The following is a 13,298-nucleotide window of genomic DNA, read 5'->3' as shown; positions in this document are numbered from 1 at the left end:
GTCTTTGAACAGGGCAAATTTGACGATAATAGGTCTGCATTTACCTTCTTGATGCTTCCCGAGGCGATGTGCGCGCTCTATTTGAGACAGTTTCACTGGCACACCGAGGGTTTCCGAGCATAAGTTTATTACTTTAGTCTCCGCGGATGAGCAGGTTTCGTCAGAGGTGTCCGGTAGGCCAAAGAAAAGTACATTAGAACGGCGTAGCCGGTTTTCTGCGTCATCGTAGCGCGATTCTATAGACTTTAACTTGTCCGAGATTCCGAGAGCAGCCTCCGGCGTCTCAACTGGTGAAGCGCTGGTGTTTTTTAGTGTAGCACAGTTAACTTCTAACACCCGAATTCGAGCTGACAACTGCCTCAGTTCAACGTCAACTGACGCCTGCCAATTCTTTAGAGCGCAAAGGTCATTGCGAAGATCATGCTGCCCTGTTTCAATTCTCTGCACGGTTTCTAAGACAGTTGCCAGAACTTGTTCAGGGCTAGGTCCAGGATTCGTCTCAACATCCCCTGACAGGAGCAATAGCATCCTACAAAGCAGGATTTTTACAAACCCCTCACAGTTCATGAAGGCAGCACACTACTCACTGGGGCACAACACCACAATAAGAAAGCGATTGTCGCTTTTTACGCGGCAGTAAGAGCAGTCAAGGTAACTGACCTGAAACAAAAACATCGGTGAGCTCATCATTGCAGACGTGGCGCTGTGCCCCAGCGGGGGGTGGTGAAATGGCGGTAGATATAGCTTGCTTCCTTTAGCGATAGCGTCGATACGCGTGGTCCGTCCTGGTTGCCAGCGGAGGCGGTGGCAGCTGTCCAGAATTGGCATCCGCTTCCAATTTTCGCGTCGGTCAGTCCAGGTAGACTTCAGCCGGGATGTGGCAGACGGAGCTTCTAGTGAAACGCTCAGCAAAAGGGACACCTGAAACAAAAACATCGGTGAGCTCATCATTGCAGACGTGGCGCTGTGCCCCCGGTTCACTAGGATCAACTAAATCAACATGCAAAGAGGTAGAAAAAGAGTGAAATGGCTAGACATAGAACAGCAGTTTAAGGATGACAAAACAGACGTGTACGCTCTATGCGAGACTCATCTCAGGGATCTAGAGGATCCGCCGTTCATAGAAGGCTACGTCTGGGAAGGGTGCAACAGAACGAGAACAGAAAAAAAAGGGGGGGGGGGGGGTATGTTGATACACCCGTGAACAAATTGGCAAAGAATACAATCATCTTGCAAAGAACATATCTGGGTATCAGGAACAATTTCCGGCATGATGACATGGCTAGGGGTAGTTTATTTAGGAACAGGACACCAATGCAGGCAAGAAAATAAGGATCTCATTGAATGTCTCAGTGACGATATAAGCCAGTTTGGAGACGGGGCCGATATTATTCTGCTGGGGGACATGAACGGCCACATCGACGTTCTGGATGAATGCACGAATTGTAATGTTAAGCTAATGATAGATGTCTGTTTGTGAGCGACACGACTTAATTATTGAAAATAGAGAAACAAAATGCGAGGGACAAATCACGCGGGAGTTCCGCAACAGGCAGAGACCATTGACTGCTGTCCAACCAATCAAAGAACTGTCTAATGTCGCCGGTAATTTATAGCAAGGCCACAAAAATCGAAATAGACGAACAAAGGGAGTGTAGTCTGGGAAGTGATCATAAACGTATTAGCCTGCAGATGGGGCCCTTGATGAAAAGAGAAATGGAACTTAGAGAAAAGTAAACGCAAAATTAAACAATGATCAAATAGCGCAAATAGCAGCAGACATAGAGGAAGCAATAGAGAAAAGCCCCATGGAAGACTGGGATTATAAACAGGTAGAACTACTCATAGGGAGGAAAATTAGGGCGGGTAAAGTGGCAGACGGCTGGAATCAAAAGAAGAAACCACGGAGCTGGTGGAATAAGGAAATCAGGGAAGCCATTGAACAACGACGGGCAGCTTCAAGAGAACACCGAGAGGCAAAGAAAGCCCACTTATCTCAGGGGGAAATAGACCGAAAATGGGAATCGTATCGAAAAAGAAAGTTGAGGTACAGGCCCTCGACCAAAGTAAAACAAAGCAGTCCACCGATGGCTGGATGGCTGACATACACGATGCCACTAGAGGTTGTGGGCGATTCCTCTGCCCGAGGGATGCGCACGACAAATACACAGCGGGCCGTGCAACAAACATCTTTAATCTCACAGGGGGTCGTCCAAGGCGGTGCGGGGTCGTCGTCCGGGGGGCTGCAGCCTGCGGGTCGTCTTCCGTGGAGAAGCGCCAGGAGCGAAGCAGGAACAAAGAGAGAGCGAGAAGGCGGCGTGTGCCTTCCTTTATAGCACCCTCGCGCGGGACCGGTTATTGCCGAACGAGCGGGGAGAGGGAAACAGGCAGCGCGCAGGGAGTATTGGGAAGTGGCGCGGCCTTCGAATGCGCGGCGCGCCACGGGCACTACAGATATGTGGCGCAGGGCCCCACAAGGTGGACCAAGAAAATTCTGGTACCATATAAGTTGGCTAGGTAACACGAATCAAAGCAAGCAGGACCGGATAAAGATAACGAGGGAAATAGTTTAAAGGGAGAAAACGCAGTGAGTTACATTACATCAGTTACAGCCGAGTCATTTAGGAGCGCGGATAGGGTAATCTCCGCAAATCAGGAAGCAACATAAGATAGCAGAATAAAAAGCAGCTTATAACTGACCAATCTAAACTGATAAAAGGCAGAAAAAAGTATTCCTAAAAACACATCTACAGGAATAGATGAAATTCCGATCAAGCTGATTAATGAACTTGGTATATGAAGTAAGAAAACGTTGTTACAAATTTTGGAAGCAGTCATAACGAATAAGCAAATTCCGGACAGCTGGCAGCAGAGTAAAATGAATTTGACTTATAAAGGGAAAGGAGAAAGGATGACATAAAATCCCACAGGCCGATTACCATAACATCTTTTATACACTGGTTGGCCATGCAGGCGGTGAAATTAAAGATGCGAACATGGGTAGAAAGTAACAAGATATTCGGAGAACTTCAGAACGGCTTTAGAAATGTATGCGCTAGGCAAATAGACCTTTGTATTTGGCCACATGTATGTTCCACAGGGAACGCCTGTGGAACATATTAAAAGAAGGTAACGTTCATGAGATAAGAGTTCCAACAGGAAATATATTTGGATAACAAAGTAGAAATTACATGGGAAGGGATAAGAAGTACGGAAGCTGTCAAGGTATGCAAATGATTAAGACACGATTGTCCTCTATCACCGCTGCTGTTCATGATTTATATGATAAATCTCGAACGGAGCATGCAAGAAAATAACCCAGCTTTTGGCCTGTCATATTGATTAGACGGAAAGGCGGTAGAGCAGCGCCTCTGCAGTTTGATGTGTGCAGACGATATTGTGCTGCTGCAGAGAGTCAGGAAGAATTGCAAACTCTAGTTAAGTATTGCGGAGACAAAGGGGACGCTCTAGGCTTCAGGTTTAGTGCAGTTAAGTCGGGTCTAATGATTTTGAGCTGCTCGACTGATCAGGGTCTTAAAATACAAGGTCATGAAATACCCAGAGTAGCAGAATTTAAATATCTCGGGGTATGGGTAAATGAAGGATTGGCATACATTGAAAAGCGTGAGCAATCACTTAAGGCAAAAGGGCGAAGAAATGCCGGGATAATGAAGCATAGGGCATTGTGGGGATACAACAGGTATGAGGTTTTGAGGGGTATTTAGAAAGGAATTATGGTGCCCGGGCTTACTTTCGGAAATGCTTCGGGCTTACTTTCGGGAAAGAGGTACTGTCGACATTATAAATAACTCAGAGAGCCGTCGCACGATTAGCACGGGGTGCCCACGGCAAACCCACAACTGAGGCGGTCCAGGGAGATATGGGTTGGGCATCTTTCGAAATACGGAAAGCTCAGAGTAAATTGTTATATGATTAACGCCTGACGAAATTGGACAGTAACCGATGGGCAATTGAAGTATTTCAATACCTATACCTAAAAAGCGTTGACTCACAATTGAGGAAACTAGCTAGAAAACTAACCAGTAAGTATGCTGGTCACAAGGACGAAGAAATAAAGAGCGTTAAGCGACAGGAGAAAAACACAGGAGGTAAAAATTGGATAAATTCGATGGAAAAGAAACAGAGTGGGGAACTATATCGAAAGTGGAAAAGGCAGATCAGGAAGGAAGCTTTCTTTGATAACTCAAGATGCAGTGCCCTACTTTTTGAAGCTAGATCAGGGTGCCTTAGAACACGCAGCTACAAAAAGAAATTAAATAATGAAGATCATGCATGTGCAGAATGTGGTAATTCCATTGAAACAATTAACCATATTATAGTGGAATGTCATGGTATCCATCCGGAAGTCGATGCAGGCGCAGTGACTCTTCCTGAAGCTGGGGGGTTTAGAGATATCTGTAGCCGGGTAAATCTGCTGTGGAAGCTAGCAAAAAACGATTGGAATATTGGTGGCTTAAAAGAAGAAAAGTTACATAATGTTAGCAATGTAGAGACAAAGATTCGAAAAATATAATGTTGGTATAGTTAACCAGTCTAAAACAATAATTTATTGGGGGAAAAATGAGCATGATAGCAACTGCTACCACCCCGTTTCAGAGGGAACGCTCCTATATTCCATCCATCCTTTAAACCGTGCTCCCATTGTCACCCCCACCATATGGGGGGGGGGGGGGGGCAAGGGTGCATCGGAGTGTAATTACCTATTGTAGTGTACATGGTCTTGAATGGGCCAGGGCTCCCCTGCCTTTTGCATGCTGCAAACATAGGATGCACGTTTTGTCCATTTATCCAGAAACACATGTTCTGAACTGGAAACGGGCGCCGAGAGAGGCGGGGAGAGAGAGGAGAGGCCGGGGATGAAGTGAACAGTTCGTCTTCCCGTTAGTCTTTTCAAAACGAAGGCTAAACATTAGTGCTCAAAATTTGCACGCGGCACGCTTCTCTCAGCAGTTGCTCCTCTGGTGGAGTAACGACCCGATTTGGAGACAAATGAGTACAGTGCTTCCCCTTCAGCCAGTATCTTTCTTGTGCAACAAGGCCCACTTTGGCAACGGCATGCGACGTGTTACTTTCTTTTGCTCAAAAAAAAAAACAAACAGAAACATAACAACGAATCAGTGGCAATGATTATGTTTAGAGGGATAGTCACTATTTATCTACCACCGAAGCAGACAAAAGAAAGTTGAAGCATTTTCATTTTAGGGAAGGATTTGATGCAATTTGTCTGAAATGTGTTGTTCGCCCATAATTTATTTATTTATTTCCTCTTAGTTCTTCCGGGCTGTTACATGGTGATAAGAGTAAATTCATCAGTGCAACACAGTTGCAAAACTTTTTAGAACGTTCCTAAGGAAGATCAAGCAGACGTCATTCAGGTTATTATACTGAACAATTGCTTTAGGCTGAAACGAAAATTTATGAACGTCAAGGGGTGGTTAGTATGAAATGACACTATTCCGGGTGGCCGCAAGTACAAGCCGGAATCCAAGTTGAAATTATTTGAGCCTAGCGGCTTTTCTGCGAGTTGCCAAAGTTGGTAGTCGAGCTAATAAAAGCAATTCTGCTATGTACTTGGTTCTTCGGTAACAGGACAATACAAATCTCAGCGCTAATCTCTGAACACGTTCAACTTTGCGTATGAGATATTTTTGCTTTGGGTTTCAGATTATACATGCGTATTCTAGACTTGGCCTTACTATTGATTTAGTATATGCTTTCAATCTCACACCCGGTGGCGCATCTCTTCAGCGCTGTTTCAATTATTTTTTTTTCTGCCTCTGTTGCTCGTGTGCGGCAGTTATTCGAATATACGGAAGAAATACGGAAAGCAGTGATTCCGCACTTTTAAGCCTATAATCGTCATTTTGTACAATTCTGGCTACACCAGCGAACACCACCGAATTCTTAAGGTAGCTATCATTTTTTATAGGCTCTTATTCTTCAGTATTCTCGGTGTCGGCAGCATGCATATATAGGCTAAATGTTGCTTCCTGACCGTGCGCACGCATTGGTAGAGAAAAAAAAATCATCTTCAGCAGAGCTTGACAACCTCATGAGGTCGACCTCAACCTCAAAATGACTCTCGGAGTTAGATGAGGTTGAGTTTGGGTCGGTCACAGGAGAAATTGTTTTGGGCAAGTTCAGAAAATCGGAGCTCAACCCCATGCGTGAGTTTGAGGTTGAGTGAGGTCGTCTTTCGGTGAGATTGGCGTTTGAGGTCGAGGCTCTTCGCAGTTCCCGCTGCTCACTCTGAAGAGCACGCCTTTCGAGCTAGTACACCGTTGAGGCGACGCGTTCCTTTTTTTTTTTGCAAGTGCTTCAAAGAATGTGTTAAGAGGGTGAAAACATCTAGGATCAGAGCCCATTTTAGGGAAGGGTGCGTCAGGCAGCGCTATGAGGCGGACATTCGCGGCGTCGCGCCGCCAAACCATTGCCAGGTTCTGGATTTTTAGAAAATCTCGCCCCGGAAGCTGCTCGCAAGGCAGCCAATCGCAGAAAGCGGTACTCAACTACCGTTCAGTTTCGTTCTTTTTTTCTTATGCGAGCGGAGTTTGTTTTCCTAGCCCGGTCTGAGCTAAGAACCTGCAGACGCTCACTTCGTCTGATCAGTGCATATATGAGCGCATCGAGAAAATCCAGTAAAAGCTCGGTAGGGTAATAAGGGAACCAAAAGAGGTTAGTATGGCTAGACATTGGTCGAAAAAGGCAGAATTAGGTCACTGCTTTCAATGCAAGTCTGCATCCAAGTGTAGCAGCGCACCGCTGCGCCGTCACTTGTCAATTGTTTTTTTTTTTTCAAATCGATACCTTACAAAAAATTTCGTCAGGTTTTATCGGACGTCAAGCTGTTTATTATTAGAAACGGGATATAGCGTAACTGTACTCCCCTAACTGAACGACGATGCGGCGGTGACAAAGCAACGCTGAAAGCGCGCCTCTCTGTAACCGAATCCCGTCGCTCAGTGCAGCATCGGCAACGGCAGGCGTTGGCCGCGTCGTCGTCTTGAGACGCCAGCAATCGTAGCCTTATGCAGTTTCCGCTTATTCCTTGTTGGATGAATACCTAGCTGGTGGCAGACAAAATATTATGCAGACGTGCATTATTCGAGTGTAACTTTGTGAAGTCCTTTTTCACTCCCTGTTATGACAAAAACCATAAGTGCTAGAAGAAGAATATATTTGCACATTATCTAATAATACTGTGCCCAAGGAAGCGTGATTGAATCCCGGCCTCGGCGGCTGCGTTTTGGTGGAGGCAAAACGGAGTAGCGTCCGTGTGCTGTGCGATGTCAGTGCACGTTAAAGAACCCTAGGTGGTCAAAATTTCCGGAGTGCTCCACTGCGGCGTCTCTCGTAGCCTGAGTCGCTTTGGGACGTTAAACCCCACGAACCAAACCAAACCAAACATTATCTAATGAACTCAAGGAAAAACACGTTGAATTAAAGTGAGTGATATTTATGCACAAATTTTGCATAAATATGCACCCTGGTGCAGTAATTAGCCGCTACCTCTCATGATTAGTTCCATAAACCCCCGGCCCTCAGTCAACAGCGTCTGCAGAACAATTGACCAAGGCGGCGGTCAGACCTGTGACGCAGCAGGGGGTGTTAAGAACTTCTGGCTCCGCTGGACAGGCCGCCATTGGAAACTGACCCTGTCAACGTTTAATGCTAGAACCCTAGCTAGTGAAGCTAGTTTAGCAGTGCTGTTAGAGGAACTAGAGGGCATGAAATGGGATGTCATAGGGCTTAGTGAGGTTAGGAGGCCGAATGAGGCATACACTGTACTGAAGGATGGGCATGTACTGTGTTATCGAGGTTTACCAGAGAGGCGACAACTAGGAGTAGGTTTCCTTGTCAATAAGTATATAGCGGGTAACATAGATGAATTCTATAGTATTAATGAGAGGGTTGCAGACATCGTAATTAGGCTTAATAAGCAGTATAAACTGAAGGTTGTACAGGCCTATGCACCTAAATGTAGTTATGATGACCAGGGAGTTGAAAGCTTCTATGAAGATGTAAAATCGAAAATGCGAAAAGTAAAGATGCAGTATGCTGTACTAACGGGCGACTTCAATGCCTAGGTAGGGAAAAAGCAGGCAGGAGACCAGGCAGTAGGTGACTATGACATTGGTTCTAGGAATAGCAGGGGGGAGTTACTAGTTCAGTTTGCAGAGCGTAATAAGTTAAGAATCATGAATACCTTCTTCAGCAAACGTAAGAACCAGAAATGAACATGGGAAAGTCCCAACGGGAAGACTAAAAATGAAATTGACTTCATACTGTGTTCAACCCCCGCCATTATGCAAGATGTAGAGGTAATCGGGAAAGTGCGATGCAGTGACCACAGGATGGTGAGGTCCCGAATTAGCCTAAATCTGAAGAAGGAACGCAACAGATTAGTAAGAAAGAAACCCATCAACGAATTAGCGGTGAGGGGGAGGGCAGAAGAGTTCAGGATCTTCCTACAGAATAGGTATTCAGCTCTAACCGAGGATGGCGACATTACCCTAGAAGCAAGGAACAATAATTTCAGAGATATCATTACTTAGTGCGCGGTAGAAGTAGGCGGTAGGATAGTTAGAGAGGATACCGGTAAGCTGTCTAAGGAGACGAAAGATTGGATTAAGAAACGCCAGAGTATGAAAGCTTCCAATCCAACAGATCAGATCGAATTGGCCGAGATATCAAAGCTAATCAATAAGCGCAAGGTGGCCGATATTAGGAAGTATAACATGGAGAAAATTGAGCATGCTGTAAAGAACGGGGGAAGCCTTAAAGCCGTAAAGAAGAAATTCGGCATAGGCAAAAACCAGATGTATGCGATAAGGGACAAGGCGGGCAACGTCATCACTAATATGGAAAAGATAGTCAAAGTAGCCGAGGAGTTCTATACAGATCTCTACAGTAGCCAAAGTAGTCAGGACCGTAATGAGATTGGCGGTAGGGAAAAACAGTCAGACGTTCCACCAGTGACGAAGGACGAGGTCAAGAAAGCACTAGAAATTATGAAAAGGGGGAAATCAGCTGGAGAAGATCAGATAACTACAGATTTGCTGAAGGACGGGGGGGATATCGTGCTAGAAAAACTGGCCACCCTGTATACGCAGTGTCTGGTGTCATCGCCGGTACCGGAACCATGGAAGAATGCAACCATTATCCTCATTCATGAGAAAGGGTCCTCTAAGGACCTTAAAAATTATAGACCAATCAGCTTGCTGTCTGTTGGGTATAAGGTATTTACTAAGGTAATCATATCCGTACCATCAACCAGGTGATAAAAAATGCTCGGAATATAATCAGCCCTTATACATAGCATTCATTGATTACAAAAAAGCATTTGTATCAGTAGAAACCTCGGCGGTGATGCAGGCATTGTGAAATCAGGGGGTAGGCGAGCCGTACGTGAAAGTGCTGGAAGATATATACAGTGGCTGCACAGCAACCATAGTTCTGCATAAAGAAACAAAATTCCCATAAAGAAAGGTATTCAAGGAGACACGATCTCCCCAGTACTATTCACAGCTTGCTTAGAGGAAGTATTCAGAGACTTAGAATGGCAGCAGTTAGGGATAAGAGTAGATGGAGAATACCTCAGTAATCTGCGATTTGCTGATGACATTGCCTTGATAAGTCACTCCGGTGATGAACTGCAAATAATGATTGATGACCTAGACAGGAAAAGTAGAAAGGTAGGCTTGAAAATCAATATGCAGAAGACTAAGGTAATGGTCAACAGCCTCGGGAAGGAACAGCAGTTTATATTAGGTAGCAAAGCACTGGAAGTAGTAGGTGAATATGTCTACTTAGGACAGGTAGTAACCTCAGTTCCGGACCATGAAAAGGAAATAACAAGAAGAATAAGATTGAGATGGTGCGCATTTGGCAAGCACTCGCAGATTATGACTAGCAGCTTACCGGTATAGCTCAAGAGGAAAGTATACAACAGTTGCATCCTACCTGTACTCATTTATGGGGCTGAAACGTGGAGGCTAACCGAGAGGGTTCTACTTAAGTTGAGGACAACCCTGAGGGCTATGGAACGAAAAATGGTAGGGATAACATTAGGAGGTAGGAAGCATGCAGAGTGGGTCAGAGAAATAACTCAAGTTACTGACATTCTAGTGGAAATCAAGAAGAAGACATGGGCATGGGCAGAACATGTAGTGCGAAGAGATGATAACCGATGGTCGCTTTGGGTAACAAACTGGATTCCAAGGGAGAGAAAGCGTAGCAGGGGGCGGCAGACAGTTAGGTTGGCGGATGAGGTTAAGAAGTTCGCAGGGATGCAGCTAGCACAGAACCAGGTTAATTCGAGAAATATGGGAGAGGCCTTCGCCCTGCAGTGAGTATAGTCAGTCTGATGATGATGATGATGATGATGATGATGATGATGATGATGATGATGATAGAAAAGGTATGTTCTAAAGCATACCAGAGGTTATGTTTCCCAAGAAGAAAAATTTGAGCATGATACACGGGATGTAAGACTAATTGCATATAAAGCTTTTGTGAGGCCGGTCCTTGAGTATGCGTCAGTAGTATGATTACTTAATCAGAAATATATAAGGAAACAATTAGAAGGAGTCGGAGGTGCGCAGTACGCTTTATTTGCGGCCGATATCGTAGGGCAGACTCTGTGGCTGATATCTTCCTGTAACCTGGATTTATAGGAACACGTAGACAAAAATTCGGCTGAAGCTATTACTCCAGATGCTCCAATTACAGATAAATATTCAAAATAAAACATAAATACAAGCGCCAGGCAAACGAAGTTCTAGAAAAAATCATAGTCGGGTAATTTACCCGTAATACGTCCGTAGTAAAACTTTCAGACATTGTGGAATGACTTGCCAATGAGTGTTGTACAACAGAGTGATCTGCATGGATTCGAGCGATGTCTGGATATCCATCTGCTTGGAAGTGCCATTTGATGCTCGACTGAATGTACAGTTTGATGCTGATGTATCCAGTGCTTCTGCGTAATGCTGTTTTCTATGAAGTTTTTCATACCCTCTCTCTAACGAACCTCGTATGGGTGTTGAGAGTATTGTTAAATAAATAAATTCATAAGAAAGGGTAAGCTAAGGACTTCAAAAATTACAGACCAATCAGCACTCTTTCTGTTACGTATAAGCTAGTGTAGAGAGAGGAGAACCTTAGACTTCAATGAGCTAAATGAGTAAGCTGAATTTCGCAAAGGTCGTATCATATCCATAACATCAACTAGGGGATAAAAAATGCTCGGAATATAACCAGCCTTTATACATAGCATTCGTTGAATACGAAAAATCATTTGACTCAGTAGGAACCACGGCGGTCATGCACGTATTGTAAAATCAGGGTGTAGACGAGCCATACGTGAAAGTACTGGAAGGCATGTATAGTGGCTGCAAAGCAACCATAGTTCTGCATAAAGAAATTAACAACATTTCTATAACGAAAGGTGTTAGGTAAGGAGATACGATCTCCCCAGTACTATTCACAGCTTGCTTAGAGGAAGTATTCACAGACTTGGAATGGGAGCAGATAGGGATAAGGGTACATGGAGAATACCTCAGTTATCTGCGATTTGCTGATGGCATTGCCTTGCTAATCAACTAAGGGGATAAACTGCGAAGAATGATTGGTGCCCTATACAGGAAAAGTAGAAAGATAGGCTGAAAATCAATATATAGAAGATTCAGGTAATGTTCAACAGCCTCGGGAAGACTAGCAGTTTACGTTAGGTAGCGAACTACTGGAAGTAGTAGGCGAATATGTCTACTTAGGACAGGTAGTTACCGCAGATCCGGACCATGAAAAGAAAATAACAAGAAGAATAAGATTGGGATGGAGCGCATTTGGCAAGCACTCGCAGATTATGACTAGCAGCTTACCGGTATCGCTCAAGAGGAAAGTATACAGCCGTTGCATCTTACCTGTACTCACCTATGGGGATGAAAATTGGAGGCTAACAAAGAGTGTTCTACTGTAGTTGGACAACGCAGAGGGCCACGGAACTAAAAATGGTAGGGTTAGGAAACGTGCAGAGTGGGTCAGACAAATAAGTCACGTCACTGACATTCTCGAGAGATCAAGAAGTAGTGGGCATGGTGAGGACATGTAACATTAAGAGAGGATAATTTATGGTCGCTTAGGGTAACAAACCGGATTTCAAGGGAAGGAGAGCGTAGCACAGGACCGGGTAATTGGAGAAATATGGGAGAGGCTTTCGCCCTGCAGTTGCTATAATCCGGCTGATGATGATGATAATGATCATTTCCACCCTCTGCACTTGCCTAATTAGCATCTTCAAGTATTGGGTTTCATTTTGAGCCTTTTTACTGCCTTTGTCCCTGTTTTTAATTTTCATATTTAATTATATAGGTACTTTCTCTATATATATGCTCTAGATGTTATTAATGAGTATCATCAAGCATTAGCTTTTTAGTCTGAGCAGGGTAGGCTTTCGCGATTCCCCTGTTAAGAGATATTTACAGCAATCTAATTTTTCTGAAGGTCAATCAGCCTGATTTTTTGACGAAAGGAAGGAGTGTATATTTATAGCCACACTTTGTCCCCTGGCTGTTTGAAGGTCAGTGGCTAGCCCACGCTGCCATTGTGTGTTGGTATATAGGAAAGGAAGGGCACTGTATCTGTTACACGTTTCTGTGGACAACTGAACCGCCTAATCATAATTTGTTTATCTGCTCTTCCAAGGTCAAATAGAAGCTCGCACTGGCCTTGACCCGAGGGGGCGTAATGAAGCTATGACCGGGAAGCAGAACCACGAACGTTGTGCTGGAACAATTAAGTATTCTTCACTTTGTGTCGCACTTTATTATACAGCTGTGTGTTCGAAGGCGTTGACGGTACGCGCCGAACCTGTCTTTCAAGAGGCATTCATGAATGTTCCCCAAGAATCAAGGGGCGTCCGTCTAGAGCAGTTCTTTTAATTTTTTTTTTATTTATTTGCAATATTGCCAGACTCTAGTTGAGACCATAGCAGGTGGTCATTACATTCGCAATATCGAACGTTTACGGAAAGAGTTAAGCAGCTCTACAGAAATACAGTATTAGGCAATTCTTACAGCACAGTAGTTAGATGCATGGATGTTTCTGCGGGCGTGTTGTAATGATACATTTTTAAGGTGACGTCGCAGAAAAGCCGTCGCAGGAGTTGTGGTTGTAAAGCAATGATTTCTTGAAAGATTTATCTCGCAACTTTTATTTACATCAAAAAAAGGGCGCCCTCCCAGCCTGAGGGGAGTAGTGAGGGATCACTCCTATTA

The sequence above is a fragment of the Amblyomma maculatum genome, chromosome 1 (assembly GCF_055883805.1).
Source record: "Amblyomma maculatum isolate TAMU_Amacu chromosome 1, ASM5588380v1, whole genome shotgun sequence".
Taxonomy (NCBI): Eukaryota; Metazoa; Arthropoda; class Arachnida; order Ixodida; family Ixodidae; genus Amblyomma; species Amblyomma maculatum.
The sequence above is the reverse complement of the archived record's forward strand: the minus strand, read 5'-3'. Positions refer to the sequence as shown.